The sequence below is a fragment of the Choloepus didactylus genome, chromosome 4 (assembly GCF_015220235.1).
Source record: "Choloepus didactylus isolate mChoDid1 chromosome 4, mChoDid1.pri, whole genome shotgun sequence".
In the NCBI taxonomy this organism is placed as follows: Eukaryota; Metazoa; Chordata; class Mammalia; order Pilosa; family Megalonychidae; genus Choloepus; species Choloepus didactylus.
The window spans coordinates 12,405,935-12,425,841 of NC_051310.1; the positions used below are offsets into that span (position 1 = coordinate 12,405,935).

General features: G+C 49.3%; 1 protein-coding gene and 1 long non-coding RNA gene across 8 annotated transcripts in view; one reads left to right on the forward strand and one right to left on the reverse strand.

Annotated features, from left to right (window-relative positions):
• Positions 1-391: 391 nt before the first annotated feature.
• LOC119531107 lies at positions 392-13,162 on the reverse strand. 2 transcript variants are annotated; one of them, XR_005216218.1, is made up of 4 exons: positions 12,786-13,162; positions 8,616-8,745; positions 5,577-5,745; positions 392-548 (listed from the first exon to the last, which is right to left on the reverse strand). It is a non-coding gene; the product is annotated as an uncharacterized LOC119531107 (long non-coding RNA). The 2 variants fall into 2 exon arrangements; XR_005216219.1 differs by lacking the exon at positions 8,616-8,745 and having other exon boundaries at positions 12,786-13,157.
• Positions 12,553-19,907, forward strand: part of SYNE3 (spectrin repeat containing nuclear envelope family member 3) — a 121,565-nt gene continuing 114,210 nt past the window's right edge. For 3 of the 6 annotated variants that reach the window (XM_037831945.1, XM_037831947.1, XM_037831949.1), the window contains exon 1: positions 13,830-14,128. The gene's annotated coding sequence lies outside the window, so the exon portion shown is untranslated. Of the gene's footprint in view, positions 12,625-13,828; positions 14,129-19,907 lie in introns of those variants that run through there. The other 3 variants (XM_037831948.1, XM_037831950.1, XM_037831946.1) reach the window with 2 other exon arrangements.

Sequence of the window (19,907 nt, forward strand, 5' to 3'; positions counted from 1 at the left end):
TTTATTTCGAGGAAAAGAGCCCAAATCCTGTCTCCTGCAAGGTGGTATTAAGAATTAAGTGGTAATCATAAAATGTGTTAAGGTTTTTGATTAAAGGTGATGATAGAATTGTTGACGTTTCCTCAACTGCCTGTTTAATGAACGATTTTAATGTTTCTTATCGTGTTCCATTTTTACTAGCAGATAGTTTCTATAACTCAGACTGTTAGTACATTCCAAAGACTTCTGAGAGGCGCCTAGACCACAAAACATAAAAAGCAAGGAGCTAGTGCTGTTGTGTGTCAAACCTGTTATGAAGATTTATCTTTCAGCGGAAGTTTGTCTCCCTCTGATAATCACCGAGTTTGTAGCCAGAGGAACATTTAGAAAGTTTTATTGTTTTCCTTCAAATGACTGCTGAGATGTATTGCCAAGGCCGTAAATATTCTTGATGGTGAGTCAGAATTTCACTTCGTACTTCAACCTTTGGGCCTTAATAATTTCATGCTTTCACAATTAAATCTTGCTATCATGGGGATCCATTGCTCCAGCCTTCTTCAACAACTCATCTAGCAAAACAAAGAGAAATTCATCCCAGTTTCATTGGGGGGAGGGGGGTATACTGAGACATTAACTGTTTGTTTTCCTTTGCAGGAGAAAATCAGTGGTTCTTAAAATATTTTTTCTGCTTTTATGGCCAGAAAAATCCCATTTGTTAATTCTAAACTTTGCACTTTTTGAAGTTGTGGCCTAGTGAGGTGTAGTTAATATCAAATTTCAGTGAGCCCATTTCAAAGAGTTTCAATAAAAGAAAGACCTACATTATGTTGTAAACCAATTATATTCTGCTTTAAAAGTGGGGAAAGGAGAAGGAGGTTTGCAAAGAATTTTGTATTAAAATCCTTGAGGAAAGGTGCCTTGTTGGCATATCTTCTTGTCTCCAGTTCTGCTGTGATCTGGCACTTCCCTGTCATATTTATTCAGTGCAGCTCTAAGTATATATAGAGGCCAATCCAGTTGGTGCCACATTCCCGTTTGGTTCTTCTCTTCCCACCATGCAGTGGCAGCTCTGTGATAGTTCACACCCGCTGTTGGCTGTCTGCAGATGGGACCAATATTACCCTATAACTTGAAGGAATTTTGGCTTGTGTAAGAAAATAGCACGTTAGCTTTCAAAGTCATTCTGTCTTTTGAGAAACTTGGAGGGCTCCATCAACTTCATAATGAGCATCATGCCTTACCCAGCAAGGCAGGTAGGGGGCACTAGTCCATTTTATTTAGGGGCAGCCAAGAGCCATTAAATGCTGTCTGTGTAATTACACACAGGGCCTGGGAATTAATCTCCTGGCCCAATCCTAAAAAGAGCCTCTCAGTAATCACTCAAGGCCTATTCTTATTTTAGGGAATGGCTAACTTGCTTAAGTTTTCTAATATTCCAGCCATAACCAATTAGAAGCAGTCGGTTTAAAAGGCTAACACTAAAAGCAGGAAGAAACAATGACTGATAGGTTAGCAAGGATTAAAACAAACCAAAAAAAAGCAGACATTTTGGGATTTACAAAACAAACAAGACCTTTCTGGGAACATCTTATGTAAGCAGCCTCCACCCCTCCCTATTCCTTGAGCAGTAGAGCCTTGAATAATGCTTCCAGGTCACCAAGGAAAAGAAATCTCATGCCACGTGCTCTGCAGAAGTCAAGAAAATGTACAGTATAATTTAGATTGCCACTAAAAACGCTACACATATATGTGGCTTAAAGGGGTCAATTTCTATTATGTTAAAAGCTACACTTCAGAGGAATACGTTCTTCCCCCATTATGACAGGTAAGCAGGGTTTTAATCTAATTCTCTTATGTACCTCACAATAGTCCCTGGTAAGCACTTTAGAACTATGTACTAAATTTAATTAGGTAGCAAGGGAATGGATAACACAGGCATGAAGATGAGTTTTCCTAAACTGTGAAGCAAATGCTGGGCTTAATGAGGGAGCTCAGCTAAGTTAGAGCCTGAGGTAGCTGTCCATAAAGCAGTTCCGTAAGTGCTATGCTGCCAATCAATCCAGGGTGCCTAATAAGAGCTGTCAAAGGGTGGAAGCACTTCACTTGCCCCCTGCCCAGCCCTATCTCACTGCTCTTGGGGACCAAGACCCCTTCAGGTCATCAGCATCTAGTCCAGCAGGATTTATTTTTATAATCCAGGGCCTCACCACCGTACCTGGCACATACTATATACTCAATACATAATTCTTGAATAAAGAACAATATGGGATGGTGCTTCAACAAATCCCAAATTGCATGACACAACATTGACAGCAGAAGGCCTGGAAGGTGAAGAAATGGTCAGCCCTTGAGCACCCACAAGCTCTGTGCTAATAGGATGCAGAGCAGAATAAGACACTCCCAACTCCCGGGGCCCCCACAGTCTTATGTTGGGAACAGGTGAGGAAACTGGTGCAAGAGTGTCACCAGGTCCTGGAGAGAGGGGTTTGCGGAGACACTCTGGGCACAGTGGGGTCAGAGCCTCAGGGATCAGGGAAGGCTTCATTGGGAAGGAGCGTCTTGACCTAAGTCTTGAGTAAAGGGTAAAGAACATCTACATGAAAGGAGGATGGGCTCTCCAGGAAGACAAAGCAACTGGGGCACAGCCCTCTGAGGGAGCACGCAGAGGTAGACAGAAGCTTGTGATACGGTTCGGGTGAGGCCTCTGCAAGAGGAGTTCTTAAGAGAGCATCCCGGCATGATTGTTGGGGGATCAGAAGAGGCCGAGAGTAACAGGGAGGCCATTTAGGAGCCTGTTGTAAGACTTCCCTCCTCCAAGTCTCCGGGACACTGTGAATGAGCAGTGGAGGCTGTGAAGCAGCAGTGACAGTATTTGGTGTCTGGCTAGATGTGTGGAGGGCACTGGGAAGAAAAGGGAGGTAATCAGGATTATCCCCTGGTTTCTGCCTTAGCTGCTGGTGGCTTCTGTTGCTAAAGTGGGAAATAGAGCAGGAGGAAGAAGGAGCACTGAAGGGGTGAGGCATGGATCACTCTGGGACATTTTGAGTTTCGAGGTACCAGAGGGGCATCTGAATCATCAGGTGACCAGGTGCAGTTTTGCAGATCATTATCTCTACTGGATCTGATGGAAGAACTGGGTTGGGGGAGAGATTTGAGCAGGGAGAGCAAGAAAAGAGAGCCAAGGAAGAAACTCTTAAATGAATACATTTAAGGAAGGGCAGGCCGTGGAGGCTGAAAGCTGCCTGGAGAGGCAGGAGGAGATGGGAGCCAGTGGTTCCGTGGTGGGGGAAGCTGCAGAGAGCCTCCAGGTAAGGATGCATCTAGCAGAGGAGGTGACTTGGTCATGGACAGAAGCAGTCAGGGGTGTTGGGACCTTCTGGGCAGCACACATAACCTCTCATGGTCTCTGGAATAGGAAGGAGTTGGGCCAGTGAATTTTGAAGTGTCTTCTGGCCATTATTTCCATGTATGACAGCCTTTGTTATAGGCCATCTCTATAGTTGTAAACTGAGCAGGTAAGGTCCAGTCATTTTGCACCAGTGATTCAAAAGTCTCCGGATGTTGGAATCGACAGCCTTGATCACTGAAGCAGGTGAACTAATCCCACGGGCATAACGCCAGCAGAGACCTGTCAAATACCCAAGGACACCAGGATGTGAGTGCCGCCTTCTCTCCTGGCTGGTTATGGGGGATGCTTCTGTCTGCTGAATGTGGCTCTTTAATTAACTAGGAGGAGGACTTCACGGCATACACTGCTTTTCTCTGCAGGCCAACTCTCTGACATCAAAGAAGAAATTTAGGATTAAATTTTTTTAAATCTTAGGCCAAGCGCTGTTGCTATCGCACTTGCAAGGACTTGGCAGCAGCCAGTGTGAAGAGCAATTGTTTTGAGTGTGTTTTTGCCAGGCTGTTTGCAGCAAGATTCCCAGGCTTTGCGTAACTAGGGCTAAAGCAGTGAACCTCGGCCTTCTTCGTTAGGGTGGCCCATCAAGAGTTAGGCAACCTTCTTTATGCAGACACGTGGACTGATGTGACATTTACAAGCCCCTGCCACTAGATAAAGGAGAAGGCTGGGCCCAAGTGTGGGCTTCTCCAGAGAGCAGAGTGCCGCCTGCCCTTGCAGTGCTGGGGAGAGACAGGGGAGAGGCCCTGCCTGGCTTCTGCTGCCCTAACTCAGGGGCCAAGGCTGTGCCTCTTCGTGTGCCAGACTGGGCTCCGGGCCTCCCCCGGCTCCCCAGGCACACTGCCCGTCACACGGTGCTCCTAATACTGTCACATGGTCAGAATAGCCAAGCCTGTCCAAGTGGGGAAAAGACACTTCAGCAAATTCCAAAGCCATGTCTCCTGGCAGCAAAAATTAAAAGACTTCTCTCCTTCCTTGGTGGGGAAGTCTTCCTTGCTCTCCCTGGATCTTCGACCTCTTTCTGAGAGTTGCTTTCCACCATGAAGTTTTGTTTGAAAGCTTAGTAATTTGGAGATTTAATTCACCATAATTGTATACATTTACAGAACTTGCAGTTGGCAACACGTCTTCATCTTCATTATTCTTTGCAATCCTCATGACAGCTCTTACAGGGCAGACTCTTTATAGATGTGCAAATGCAGGGAGGTAAGACAGGTCACCCCGGCCAGCCGGCTGGGGTCCCAGGAGATGCCAAGTCATGACACTTCCGACCCAGTGAGCTCTCACTCCACGGACCCACCCCAGGGTTGGCAATACCGACCTTGTCAAGGCTGCACTTAGAATTCAAAACAAAAGCAAACAAACCAGGCTCATAGTATGCTATTGTTAAACCACAATGATGAACAGTTGACGCTGTGACTGAAGAGTCATCCACACACCTAGGACATTTAGTGACCTAGTGTACTGGTTTGAAGCTGTTATGTACCCTGGGAAAGGCCATGTTCTTTTAATCCAATCTTATGGGTGCAGACCTGTTGTTGGTGGGACCTTTTGATTAGGTTGCTTCAATTGAGATGTGACCCACCCAGTTCAAGGTGGGTCTTAATCCTTTACTAGAGCCCTTTATGAGAGGATAAAAGGCAGAAACACCCAAAGAGAGCTTAGAGAGAGAAACATCCAGAGAGATGTAAAGGAGAATAGCCCCGGAGATGCTAAGAGAGGACCTGCAGATGCTCAGAGAGAAAGCACTGCAATCAGAGGGAGAAAGTAACAGAACCCAGGAGTGAAGGACCAGCAGACACCAGCCATGTGCCTTGCTGTCTGACAGAGGAACCCCGGATGCCAGCAGCTTTTCTCAGAGAAGGTATTGGTCCTGTTGATGCCTCAATTGGGACATTTTCATGGCCTTAGAACTGTAAAATTGTAAGCTAATAAACCCCCTTTGTAAAAGCCAACCCACTTCTGGTATATTGCATTCCAGCAGCTTTAGCAAACCAAAACACCTAGAAAACAGCCAATCTTGGACATGACTTTGCCAATGCATGGCATGGGCAATCAGAGAACACAAAACCACATAACTGTGTGTGTGTGTGGCTGGGGGGGGGGTGTATATGGGTCCTCTATATTTTCTGCATGATATTTCTGCAAGTCTGCAACTTATCTAATAAAAGTAAAAAAAGAAAAACACATTTACCATTTGAAGTGAGGTCATCCAGCCTTGTGCATTTTATGGATTGAAGCTGGTAACTCTGATGGTTTTCTGGCTGCATCCACAGATACTTGGCATAAGTGGAAGGTGCAGCCATGCTGTTTACACTCACTGCTACCCCTTTCTTGCCCCTTCAGGGCGGACGCTCTCCTTCCTGCAGGAGAGAGATCACACACAGACTTCTCATTCATTACTGAAGCTGGTGCTGTTTCTTGGCAAAGTACTTTAACTTCTCATCAGTAACTTTAACCCATAAGGAGCTCATCACATTCATGAAGTCAAAGCTTGTCACTGGGTTCAGCATAGCTCTCAGTAAAAATATAACCTAAGAAATGGATTGGAAGTAAATCATGCCCAGAATCTGGTCCTCTGTGCTTGCTACCAGACAGACTGTAGAGTATGCACACCAGGCCAGGCTGCCTGGATTTGCTTCCAAATCCGCGACTCAGTAGCTGTGTGACGGTGGGCAAGTTACTGCCCTCTCTGCCCCCTCATCTGTGAAACGGGATAATGCTAGGTGCCTAGCCTGAAGGGCAGTGATGAGAGTTAAATGAGAATAAAAGGAAAGACTCAGAACAGGGCTTGGCACACATCAAGCCCTTAATAAATGTTAAATGTCATGATTGTTCTCCACCATTCAAGATACAGCTTACTTCCCCACCTATCCAGAATACCTTCCTCAAACACTGGAGCCTTCACCCCTCCTCCCTCATGTCCCTGGGTTCCTCCAAGAGTTACTTCTGTACCATGCAGTCTAGCATTTGATGAAATGCAGTTTGGTTTTGCCAATTCAATGCTTTGTGTGTTTTAGTATTGCTTCCCCAGTAGATTTGTGCATTGATTTTTGGCAAGAAACATGTAATTTGCTTTTGTTGGATTTGCACTGCTCATAGCCAAGTCCCAGGCAATTTGGGGCACTTAAATATCTTGGGTTCATCACTATGAGTGGGAAAAAGCTGGTAGAGGGGTATTGTATACAGGTACTATAACTAACAGTTAAAACCTAAGGTGTGAAGACACAAAAACCTATGCCCGAATGCTTATAGCAGCTTTATTCATAATGGCCCCAAACTGGAAACAACCAGATGTACTTCACTGGGCAAATCATTAAACTCTGTCCGTCCATACCAGGCAACACTACTCAACAGTGAAGAGGAACGAGCTACTGACACAGGCGACAACCTGGCTGAACCACCACGGAATTACGCTGAGGGACAACAGCCAATCCCCAAAAATCATATACTGTATTATTCTATTTATACAACATTCTCAAAATGACAAAATTATGGAAATGGAGAACCGATTGGTGGTTGCCAGGGGTGAAGAAAGGGTGGGGGCAAGAGGGAAATGGGTGTAGCTATCAAAGGGCAACCTGAGCCAAAAATCTTCTGTATCTTAACTTCATTGTCATCATCCCAGTGCTACTGGACTATAGTTTTGCGGAAAACTGACTAAGGGCACCAGGGGATCTTTCTGTATTATGTTTACAACTGCACGTGAACCTACAACCTCAAAATAAAAAGTTTAATTAAAAAAAAAAATCTCCAGGTTGTCCGCACAGAAGCAGAAAGAGTAGATAAGTTTGCTCACTGATGGGGAAAACAAGATAAGCCTCTTATAGAAGGACTCTAAATTTTTTAGGAATAATGTTTATCAATTGTACTTAATATTTTTGTTTATGTTAATACTTATTCCTTGGAGTATAATAATAGTATGTAGTCATGCTGAAAGACGTTATTGTCAAACACAAGACTCACATTATGTTTTAAACACAATCAAGATTCACGTAATGTGTTAAACCTTAGAGATGCTCTTTTCTAATTCTCCCATCTTACAGATTCAGCAACTCAGAAGTGACCCAAAGTCACACATCTAATTAGAGAAACAAGGGCGAGATCCCCGTTGTCCTAGGATCCAGCCTGTGCTTCCTATACACTTTGTATTTTATATTCTTCTTGTATAAAAGCACAATTAAGTGTATCTAGAGGAATATTCTGCATTACCTCACTTCCCCTGCTTGAAATGACTGCCTCACCCCACAGGGCCCCCTGCTCAGTCACCAGTCACTGGGAGGCAGCTGCCAGCCAGGAGGGTGGCCTACTCCGATAGATCAACAAGCCCGCCCTGGAAGCACACAAGTAGAACATGAGAACACTTGGAGAACTGGGGGGGAGGCGGGGGGGGGCATGGGGGGCAGAATTGGGAGCAGAGCCGGAATGAAAACTGGTTTGTGCCAGTTTGGATGTACTATGTCCCCCAAAATGCCATGTTCTTTAATGCAGTGTTGTGGGGGCAGACATATTAGTTTGTTTGGAATCCTTTTATTGAATTATTTCCATGGAGATATGGACCCCACCCATTCAGAGTGGGTCTTGATTTAATCACTGGGGTCCTATAAAAGAGCTGACAAACAGAAGGACAACAGAGCAGTTCAGAGAGACATTTTGGAGACAGCCACTGAAAGCAGACTTTTGCTGACACTTTGGGGATGCTAGCCCAGTGTTTGCTCCAAAGAAGCTATTTTGAAGAACGCACAGGAGCTGAGAGAGGAGTTGGAAAACAACCCAGGATCAGCAGACACCAGCCACATGCCTTCCCAGCTAACAGAGGTTTTCTGGACACCAGTGGCCTTCCTTCGGTGAAGGTATACTCATGTTGATGTCTTAACTTGGACATTTTTATGACCTTCAGACTGTTAATTTGTAATCAAATAAACCCCCTTTATAAAAGCCAGTCCATTTCTGGTATTTTGTGATGGTAGCATTAGCAAACCGGAACATGGTCCATCTATAGTGAAGCTAGCGACAGAGAGGAAAACAAATTTTCGGGACACGAGTAACTACCCTGAGACCCTAGGCAGTGCTCCTCCTCCCCAAGGCCCCATCCCCCCATGCCTGTCTCAGTTTACCCATCTGTACAAAGAGGGATTGTATCAGCCAGAAAAGCCATTCTGGCTCTGGATATTTTGTTCTAATCTTGCTGTGGAGACTGAACACACAGCACACATCTGAAAATCACACTTACCAGACAAGAATCGTAGGGGATTGCTGTTGAAGCAAGCTAACCATTTACAAATGTGAAACAGACCTGAGTCATTTCCCCAGGCTTATTCAGTTGGTTCCCGCAGCCCCGTGAGTGGTGGTGGAGATGCTGGCTGCAGGAAAGAGACATGGAGAGAGAGTAGTAAAAGCTTCGCTTTTTAGGAGACATCGTGTACACTGCACAAACAGTCCCCACTGCCAAATGAGTCACAATTTCCCAAAGGCATAATTTTAGTGCCCTTCTTGTGGTTCCCTCCAGGGCTGCTTCTGAAAGGGAGGCCTCAGGGCAGGGTTTCCTGTGCTCAGTTCCAGAGATAACAGAGGGGCTGCCCCCATCCATCCCTCCCCACCCCACCCCTTGCCAGAATTTTCTTTCTGGAAGGGTTTTCATTTCCACTCCTTTCTGTAGCGGCGGATAACGCTGTAGATGAGTTGAAGTTTTCCAAGCTTTCCTGGTTGCAAACTCCTCTGTTCTCCTACAGTTGCTTTCTCAACTTTTTCCCCCTCCATACAAACTATTTTGGAGTGGCAAAAGACGGCCACCCACTTGCCCTTATGAAGTTTGTTACTGCAAAGGAGAGGCTAAGCCTACTTAAAATTGTGCCTAAGAGTCACCCCCAGAGAATCTCTTTTTTTGCTCAGATGTGGCCTCTCTCTCTAAGCCAAATATGCAAGTAAACTCATTGCCCTCTCCACTATGTGGGACATGACTCCCAGGGGTGTAAATCTCCCTGGCAACGTGGGACATGACTTGAGAGGAAGAGGTTGGCCCTGGCATCATGGGATTAAGAAAGCATTCTTGGACCAAAAGGGGGAAGAGAAAGGAAAAAAATAAAGTTTCAGTGGCTGAGAAATTTCACATGGAGCCGAGAGGTCATTCTGGAGGTTATTCTTATGCCTTATATAGATATCTCTTTTTAGTTTGTAGTGTATTGGAATAGTTAGAAGGAAATATCTGAAACTGTTAACTACAACCCAGTAGCCTTTATTCTTGAAGATGATTGTGTAACTATATAGCTTACACTGTGTGGCCATGTGATTGTGAAAACTTTGTGGCTCCCACTCCCTTTATATAGTGTATGGACAGATGAATAGACAAATGAAGACAAAAAGTAAATGAATAATAGGGAGAGATGGGGGTATAGGATGTTTTGGGTATTCTTTTTTACTTTAACTTTTATTCTTACTCTTTTTTTGTGTGTGGTAATGAAAATGCTCAAAAATTGATTATGGTGGTGAATGCACAACTATATAATGGTGCTGTGAACAACTGATTGTACACCATGGATGACTTTATGGTATGTGAATATATCTCAATAAAATTGAATTTAAAAAGAAGACTGCCATCCAATTAACAAAATATACGGTCCTGCTTTTGATGAGACAGTGTTTATTTCAGGCTTAAGAAAAGCAATGGGAGCATGTTCTGAAAATCATTAAGCCTGTAAAGCCAATGATAATAATAATAATAAACTAATATCTGCATAATATTTTACAGTTTATAAAACTTTATCACACATGTTCTTACTTGTGCAATATTATTGCTATCTCAATTTACAATGAGAAACCAAGGTTATATGGTTCACTACAGTGCACCCAGCTAAATAAGTGGCTGAGCTGAGCCTGGAATTTGGGTCTCGGCTCTAAAATCTATGCTCTGTGCCACCTCAGCCGTGGGAGGGACAGCCCATCTCTGTGCACCATGGTACCCTGTACAGGCCCCTGGGACCCAGAACCAATGCACTTATTTTATACTTGCCTCCTTCTTCCAGACTCCCTGGGGGTCGTTGTCTACACCTCATTCTTCTCCTTATTCCCAAAGACCGGCACATAGTAGGTGCTCAGGAAATGCTTGATAAAAGACTGATCAGCTCCATGCCAGAAACTGTAGTGCTCCTACCATCCCCAGAGCATAACAGTAACAGCTAAGCTGAGTTGGGTGTTCACGAGCCCAGGTACAGAACCATACAAGCAAGGCTCCTATTCTTAGACCCATTTAACAGAAGAGGAAATGTAAGATGAGTAAGGTGCCCAAAGTTGCAAATTCAGGCAGTTTGTCACCAGACCCCGGGCTCTAAACTCCCAACTACACCAAACCATCACTACCTACAGGAGACTGGTTATGCGGAGCCCTGCCTTCCAGCAACCCTGGTGGGGCCATCTCTGTTCTTTTGCAAATCTCCAGGCCTGTTTGTCCCTTGGTCTCCCATCTGTCATGCAAAGGTAATTAAAAGTTTCCTATCTACCTGGAGGATCTTTGCAGAGACTTAATAAGGAGATGCACGTGAAAGTATTCTGACAGCAAAGAGCGTTATCCAAAAGCCAGGTATTACAATAATCGTTAACCACCATCTGCAACTTTGCATGGCTGTTGTAACCGCACGGCCTGCGGCTGCACCTTTGGTGGAGTCTGATGATCCCGAGAAAGCAGTCACGGGCAAAGATGCGGAGGCTCTGTGTATCTCCTATGACGCATGAATAATTACAACTTAATAAATGGGTTCCAAGGAAAGGAGGCATGACGGACACTCTGGCGTTCTAATTCAAGCTACATCTACCCGAGCGTTAATCTGGGGTTTTGGCTAATCCTTCCACCTCTCCCACAATTTGGAAGAGACACGCACAAAACATCACTAACTGGGTCTGTTTTACAATGTAATCTTTCTCTTAGAACCCTGATTTTTACTCTGATTTAGTCAACAAGCATTGATTGAGGGTCTTCAGCAACTCTCAGAGTGTAAAAAGCAAAACGCCCTCCAGGAAGCATTAGATTTGGGGCAGTTTCCTGACGACTCTGAGCCTCCTTTCCCTCATCTGCAAACTGGGGGTAGCCACATCTAATTTGTGAAGACTGGAGTTCGAATGCACTAAGTACCTGACACAGAGTCCATAGTTCTACAGGTTAAAGCTCACGTTAGGAGCTCTCTTCCCCATCAAGCGAGAGGAATGAATCATGCGAGCAGAATGAATCATGCGACTATATAATTACTCAGAAAAAAGATAAGGGCTAAGGAGGAGGGCCTGTTCAAAGTTTCAAAGCTGGTGGATGCTCTGGAGGGACGTCAGTGACTGCTCCGCCTGGGCAGGGACAGGAAGAAGAGAGAAGCTAGAAGGCTTCCAGAGCCTTCCAGCAGTGGGAGGAGTCTGGCAGAAGAGGCGAGGAGCAAACCCCCAGCCCCGGCCACCACAAGTGCAAAGGCACGGAGGCAGATAAGATTTAGAGGTTCTGCTGCAAGGTTAAATGGCTGGGGACTTGGCTGGATCAGGGATTGGCCATAGGGTGGGAGGCTACGTCTGCTCGCTTGGGGTGGGGTGGGATGGATTTATGGGGTTAGGAAGCAAATTCTTGAGCCATGGGTTTGTGGGAAGTCCAGATGACAGGTGGAATTCACATTCCTGGTGTCTCATCCTGTCCCCCGGGGAGCCTGGGGGGTTCCCATCTGAGCCTGGGGCCCCGGAGATCCTGCGCGGCAGCGAGGAGGGTAGGGAGGGAGTGGCCGGGGAGGGCGCCCGCGCCCCCACAGAAGGACTGCCTGGTGGGTGTCATTTCTTCGTGGATTTCACGCTTTCGGGAAAGTGCCGCAGCCAAGGCCCCCACTTCGGCGCCGTGCGGGGAGCAAGACCTGCCCACCTTCAGCCCCTCTCCCCAGATCCAACCCTCCCCCGGGGAGAGGCGGCTACGCGCCATCTCCAAGGATGAGGCCCGGGGGCGGCTGCGCGGGCAGCGGGGAGGCGGAGAGGCCCCTCCCGGGGTCCCCGTAGGTCGCGGTGCAGCGCGTCCTCGGCCCCTCGTGCCAAGCGCGTTCCTCTCCGGCTCGGCGGTGCTGGCGGGGCCTCCCTGCGGCTCCCGGCGAGGGCGGGGACGGGCGCGGGTGTCCGGGCCCCGCCTCGGCCCCGCCCCGCCCCGGAGCCGCCCGGGACGCAGGGCAAGGGAGCGGGGAGGCTCGGCCGGAGCTGCCCGCGGCGCCGCGCTCCTCCGCGCTCCGGGCTGGGTAAGTGGCGCGGGGCCGGGCCCGGCAAGACCCGACCCGGGCTGGTCCCCTGGGAAAGGGTCCCGAAGGCCGAGGGGGACCGGGGAAGTCGCGCCCGGCCGGGGGGCGGGGGCCCGGCGTGACAGCTGCGGGCGCGCGGGTATTTTTAGTTTAAATCCTACCGCTCCCTGCCGGCAGCGAAGTCCTCTCCCAAACCCTGGAGGTTCGGCCTGCACGGAAAAGCCCCGAAGTCCCGGGACTGTCACCGCGGGCTCGCGGGCGCTGGTGTCCCCGGGCCTCGGCAGGAAACCGGGGCAGGAAAACCCCCTCCTGGCCGCCAGGGGATCCTGTGCCTGGGAGACCCGAGAGCGGCCGGAGGGAGGGAAGTCCCACCCGCCGCCTCGGTTTAGTTCAGACTCCTCCTGGCTGTGCAGCGTTGGGCAAGCCACTCAGCCTCTCTGAGCCTCGTTCCCTCGTCTCTGAAGGACGGGGTCAGGAATCAGAAATCGCTGCGGGGATTTCTGAGGGAGCGTCAGATGGATGCTGACTCCCCTTCAGATCAAAGTCTTCAGCTCTTGACGGTAAACATTGGACCCAAGTGGGTGTGGACCTGATGCCATGGAGATCCACCCGGATCCGCCCCTCTGTAGCGAGTCTGACCACTGCTTAGAAAGCCTGTGGAGGGTGATGATGGATATTATTATTATTAAATAATAAATATCATTATTTTATCACTTTGGCCCTGAAGCTCTGGCCCAGAGCTGACCTGGAAACCCTCTTGCTGGCTCCTGTTCTCCGTTTTCATTTTTAAAGGGTTATTGTCCTTGTGGCATTAGCAAGGGAACTTCTACAGTCCAAGCTGCTAGTGGGGGAGCCTGACTTGGCAAAGGGTACATGCCCCATCCCACGGGAGTGAGGCCAGGAGAAGACAGTGGAGAAAAGTGACTGTCTCTCCAGAAAAGGGAGTATGTCCCCAAGTCCCTGCCCTTTTGAGCTGGCCAGGACAGTGTTCTCCATCCAGAGTCCCAGAGAGGGGGAGCGATTTGCCCAGAGCTGCACAGCAAGGGAGCCGCGCAGCTGGGCACAGAGCGTGGGTCTCTGGAAGGAGCCAGCCCTGCGTTCTGCACAGCTGGGGCAGCCAGCAGCCCACAGAGGTCAGGGGCGGGGAGGTGGGAGGGGCACCGGTGCCGCGGGCTGTTTTGCGCAGTTTCCTGTAACCGTGCCCCAGCGGGGCTCTCTGACACGTGTGGGCTGCACATTCCCCAGGCAGGACAACACTCGGCAGCCGCAGCTGTGCCAAGCCTGCTGGCCCGGGGCGTCGGTTTTCAGCCGGAGGGGCCCCTCCGGGGGCGGCTGGAGAGGGCGTGGGCTGGAACAGCCTGTTTCTGGAACTCGCACCTCACTGGGGGTCTTGGGGAGAAGGCCTGAGGATTTGCCGGTGGCTCCAAGAGAAGTGGTGAGAATCCAGGCTCAGTTTCTGCCTCAGGGTGCAGGCTGGCGTCTGACCCCCATGGGCACCTTCAGGGTGAGTTTGAGCTCCTTCCGCCTCCATGGACACAACCCTCTGGCCCGGGACGCTTTGCATGTTTTCCAGCAGCTGCAGGGCTGTCCCTGCCTGAGTGGCCCCTTGGACCTTGTAATGCAAAAACCTGGGGCCTGGGATTCTGGGGGAGCCTGTGGCTGCGGTGTGACGTCCCCTACGGGGAGGCAAGACTGGACAGGTCCAGCACGACCTCCAAGCACCCTGGAGACTCCAGGAGCCCGGAGGGGCAGCAGGGTCTCCGTGTTACCCAGCTGTTAGGAGTGAGGTGACCAAGTCAGATCCCTGGGTTTCCTTGGCCCTTTCCTAGCTGTGTGACTTTGGAAAATTCGCTTCACCTCTCAGAGCTTCAATTTCCTTCTGCTTGAAACGAGGATGACAGTCCTACCAGCGTCAGTGCTGCTCTGAACACTGGAACATTCCATGTAAAGCTCTTTGTTCAGTACCGGACAGCTGTTGTCACGGTTTGGGGTGAAGGGGCCTGGTTTGAACATCCGGGTTCCTCCTTATCTGTGCCCCGCCCCTCTCTACCTCGATTTCCCCATTTCTGTCAAATAGTAGGTGGTCCTGGATTGTCTCCCTCTGGGCCCTTCTGGCTCTGAAGGCTGCTCTAGGACCCCAGGAGAGAGATGTGAGGAGGGCCTGAACAGGGCTCAGATATGTGACTGGGGCTTGGAGCATATCGGGTCTCTTGCCTCCTATGATCCTGGCGATGCCTGCAGGTGAGGCAGCCATTCCTACCGTGTTTCCAGAGGCGGAGCCTGAGCCTTTAAAGGGTAGAGCTAGGATTCGAACTTGGGACTTTGACTGGATGCTCTTGGTTACACCCCACAACCAGTCCCAGACAAGACAAGGACACTGTTATACTTTAATCCTTGAGAGAACTGTTCTGTGCAGGCAGGATCCTGGTCATAATGATGCTGGATCAGCAATCTGTTCTGGGGATGAGCCACTGGGAAGCAGGTGGGGGACAAGGATCAGGAACTGACACCTCGGTCTTGCCATCTCCAAAGCAGAGATCTCCCCTGCCTTTGGGGTTGCTGAGAGTCCAGCACTCAGGGGGCTGCCCAGCATGGTGGGGGCACCCCGTTAACGGGAGTGATCATTGTTTATCATTGTATTATTACTAACCCTGTTGCCAGCCCACTGTGGTGGGGCCTGGGGCTCTCGCCTGGTTTTCCAGGCTGCAGATTCTGCTCAGGGAATCCCAGCATCTGGGAAATGCTTTGAAAATCTCAGCAGAGAGCTGCCAAGAGAACCAAAGCTCAAAAAAACAAACACGCCAGCAATGAATTGTTTAGGACATGTGTGCAAGAGGGAAAATGACAGTGAAAAGCAAGGCAGTGGCGACCTTTACTACAAATCCAACCACAGCATGTGGGGGTGGGGCAGTGGGGGTTGTGGTTGGCAGTGTCACCCTGGGGGGCTTCCGAGGTGGTGCTGGTTACAAAGGAATTCACTTTGTAATGACTTTTAAAACTGTACAAATATTCTGTTTCACAGTTTATAACAGGTTTAAAAAAGTCAAGGGAGTGAGAAGACAAAATCAGGGTGGTTATTTTTTGGGGGCAGTGGGCGTGGGTGCGGGATCAGGGAGGGGCCCGCGGGACCTTCAATGGAACCGATTATGTTCCAATTCTTCAGCTGAGTGGTACGCTGGTGGGTGGGTTTTTTTATTTTGTTTTTTAAATTTTAATGCTTATACACACACACACACACACACACACACACACACATATGTATATATGTTCCATTATATATATATATATATATATAAATCTTACATAATACACATAAAATAAAAAGATAATATGGAACATTTTCAGAATACTTGTTTAGAAAATCAGCCTCTTTCCTCAGATTCAAAATTAATCTGGCTGGATTAAAAAACTAAAATAAAACACAAATCTTGTGTGACATGGGAGAAGTAATTGGTCTCTCCCGAAAGCATACAAGAAGGTGACACTAACACTGTACAATCTCCTACTGGCAGAGTAATTTTTGAAGTCCTGACCTAGTGCCTTATGCTCCTGAATCATAAACTCCTGAGTTTGAGCTGGGAGGAGCCTCGGGTCACCGGGCCGAGAGTACTGGCTTTACAGCCCAGGGAAGTGGCCCTGCCAAGGCCAACACGGGGCACACCCCTGGGCCACCAGCCTCCTGCTCGGGACTTTTTAATTTTAAAAAGTCAGAAGAGAGCCCCAGCCGGTGATGATCAGGCACCTCGAGATCTTACATGAACAGAAACATTGTCAAAGGAAAAGTATAGGCAGTGCTCAGAGTAACACTGCCTTCCAGAAGTCCTTCTGGGAGAGCTCCTCCTTCTTTTGCTGGGCATGGTCATTGCTGAGACAGCTTAGTGCTGTGGATATGGTGGGCCTTAGTTTTCAGCTGGGCAGATAGGTTCAGAGAGGTTGACCGCTTTGCCCCAAATCACACAGCGGGTTAGTGAGGGAGCAGGGGAGCCAGTCAGAGGGAGAACTGAAAAGATTAGAAACTTTTTAAAGTGGGTTGTGTAGCGAGCACATTCCTTACTCCTTAAAAGATGAAATGCGAGGCGCCCCAGCCCAGCCTTGCAGAGGATGGTTGGGTGTTGTCTTCCAGCTGTCAGATCACAGGGAGGCTCTGGGACCCAAGGGCTCCAGCGTGGCCACACTCTCCTTATGACCGAGCTGGGAGTGGTAAACCCAGAGTCAGAGGAAACCCACCCCACTTTTAGTGCTAGTGCTTTTTGGGCACTTGCTCTGATTTCTGGCCTCCTTCTTCCTGCCCAACAAAGCAAAGATGTCCTTCAGGCTTTGCCTCTGCAGAGGTGCCTGTCCCTGCCAACAGAGCTCACAGGGACCAGCCTGCAGGTGCTGGTTTTCCAGATGTGCAGTGAGAACAGAGGCGGCTGCTGTGCGCAGATATGCATGCTCACCTGGGCAGCAGAGATCTGGGTCCGTCCTGGGGGCCAGTCTGCAGCCCTGTGAGTGACACTCCTTCTCCCATCTAACGGGGGTGGTGATACCTCCCTGTAAGGTAGGGCGTATGTGCTGAACTAATGAGCGCCAACTTTATCCGTGCTGCGTGACTTTAAGAGACAGGAAACAAACCTGTGATATTTGTGTCTAGGTGCCCACAGAGGGTGTGTGCACAGAGTCAACAAGTATTTGCAAGTGACAGCTGCAGAGGAGAATGAGAGAATGCTAGAACTGGCTGGAGCCTTGGAGACCATCTGAGCCTGTCCTTTTACATATGGGGAAACTGAGGCTCCACCAGCAGAAAAGATTGGCCCAAATCTCTCAGGTGTCTTGGGGCATGTTCAGGATCTGAGATCCTATCTCCTGACCCCCATCCAGTGCTCTTTCCCTTATAACCACCTTCCCCTAAAAGTCTGTTCCATCAATGGGGTAAGTCGGGATTGTTGCATGATGCAAGTGGGAAGGGTGATTTTCAGGGTCAGGCCCAACCAGTCATCAGCAAGGCATGGATGGAATAAGGTGGGGCCACCGGGGCCTGTTTAACTTTAACTAAGCCAATAGTTTTGAGATTCGTAAAGGCCTGAGCTTCTCCCAAGTGACATATTTTGAAATAAGACAGCAGGCTGACTCACTGGGATAGCCGTCTTTCCTTGTTTTCTCAAAGAGCTCAGCCCTTGTATAATGGTGCGAGTAGCCTACAGTTCTATGGAAGCTTTGACCCTCACCTGGGCCAGTCTTGGTTTCCTGCTCTTTAAAATGGGAGGTTGAAATTACATCTCCTAGGCACCTTGACGTTCAGTGGTCAAAGAGCCACAAGTGTTTGGGGACCTCCAGTCTGGCCCCTGCAATCTGCCCACCTACCCCAGAAGGACCAGATCTGTTAATTGGTGACTCCCTGCTTAACCTTCAATGGCTCCCCATTGCCCTCAAGACAAATTCCCAAGTCTCTGGCTGGGAATTCCATGCTGTCTACAGCCTGGGCAACTCTTGGCCCTGTGAGCTTCCTCACTGGACTGTGGACCCTCCTGTGGCCGGGGTACAGGGTCAGTCATCCTCATGTCTCGGCTCCCAAGTCAGACCCTGGCAGTGGCCGGGTATTCAGAGAGAGATTTTAAAAATTTAAAGAAAAGGCTTTATACATGAAAGAGAAGTTTACAAACTTCAGGGGGAAGGTGTGATGTGCATCTTTTCTCTTGAAAGCCCTCTTAGGGGACTGTCCTATTGGGGAGAATGTCCGGTTTTCCTGGGCTCTCCCGGGGCCTTTCCTGGGATCTTGAGCAAGTCTCTGACCTCCCCTGAACACACCACTCTCTCTCCTACCCAGGCCTTCCCTCTTACTCTTCCTCTCCCAGACCCTCCAGTGGCTGCTCCTGCTGCCCAGCGCCATCCCAGCTCACAGCCACAGACTCGTAGAGGTGTCCCTGACCACATGGTATACCCCATCCCACCCTGCTGAGCAGTGCTCTCTCCTCTCACCCGGTCTCATTGTCTTCAGGGCACTTATCACCACCTGAAATGATCAGTCACTCATTTGCAGTTAAGCTCATAGTCTGTCTCCTTTACTGGGAAGTGAACTCCATGAGGGCAGAGATTTTTGTCTGTTTCCAGAGCCTAGCCATTGTAGCTGCTCAATTAATATTTATGGATGAATGAATGAATGAATGAAGAAACGAATGCCTATATAAACTGATGGGGTGGGCCGGATCCCATCCAGGATCTCTTGCACGGTTTGTCATAACAGCTAGCATCCACCCAGCACTTAGCGAGTGGCAGCCTTGTTCTAAGCGCTCTCTGCATTTTCCCCCTTAACCCTCATGACGCTGGATGCGGTGTGCTCAGGTAGTATTCCCATTTTATAGAGAGGCATAGTAACCTGTGCTCAGCTCGTGGGGTTGGGAATTGGACCCAGGTTATCTGCTCCCAAAGCCTGTACAGATAACACCAGCCCACACTGCCTTCCATGCTGCTGGTGCACAGGCAGGAAGTGGTGAATGAGTCAGCCCTGGAGCTCGGGCCCCCGAACTCAGGCCTCTGGTTCTTTCTCAGCCTCCCCTGCTGGCTCTCACATCGCCAGGCGATTCCTCGGAGGAAATGCTTTCTGTGTGGCCAGTCACGTGGCTCCAGAAATGGCAGAGGTTTTCCAGAGCCACCCGCCCTAGGGCACCCCTCCCGCTCCACCCCAACCGCACCCTTTCTCCGTAGGTCCCAGGGAACTCCGTGTGCAGCTTGGGCACTAGCTGTTGAGGATGCGGTGACCACAAGCCGGCGGTTGTAGGTTGGGTGGGAGCCAGCGGGGATGCCAGGCACACTGCCGCTCATCCAGGCCGGGCAGCCAGCGAGCCTGGCTTACGTAATTTGCCTGTTTATTGGTTTGCTGAATTCAAATCCAATGTTGCTCAGAAACAATTTTAGAAAACGGATTTTTAAAACTCTTGTCCCATGACATCTCTTGTCCCCACTTCCTTCGGGGTGAAGCCCCCCAGTGCATGGGGAGGTGGGGTGCGTGCCAGGCCCTCCTCAGCAATGTCATCCATCGTGGTTTGTGATGCAGAGGAGTCGCCCCAAGTTCCTGTATTTGTTCCCTGCAGGAAGCAGCGGGTGAGTCATGCCCCTCGTAGCTGTGCCAACTCTGGTTTGGGAGCCGGAGAGGCACTTGTTGGTGGCTGGATCTCGGCCCTTCTGCCTTTGACCTGTGTGCGTTGGGCAACTGCCTTCCGTCAAGGGACTAACGTGGGTTGAGATGGACGTGGGTAGAAGATGCCAGAGGCCTGTCTGGTGGGCACGATGATGGCCTTCAAGAG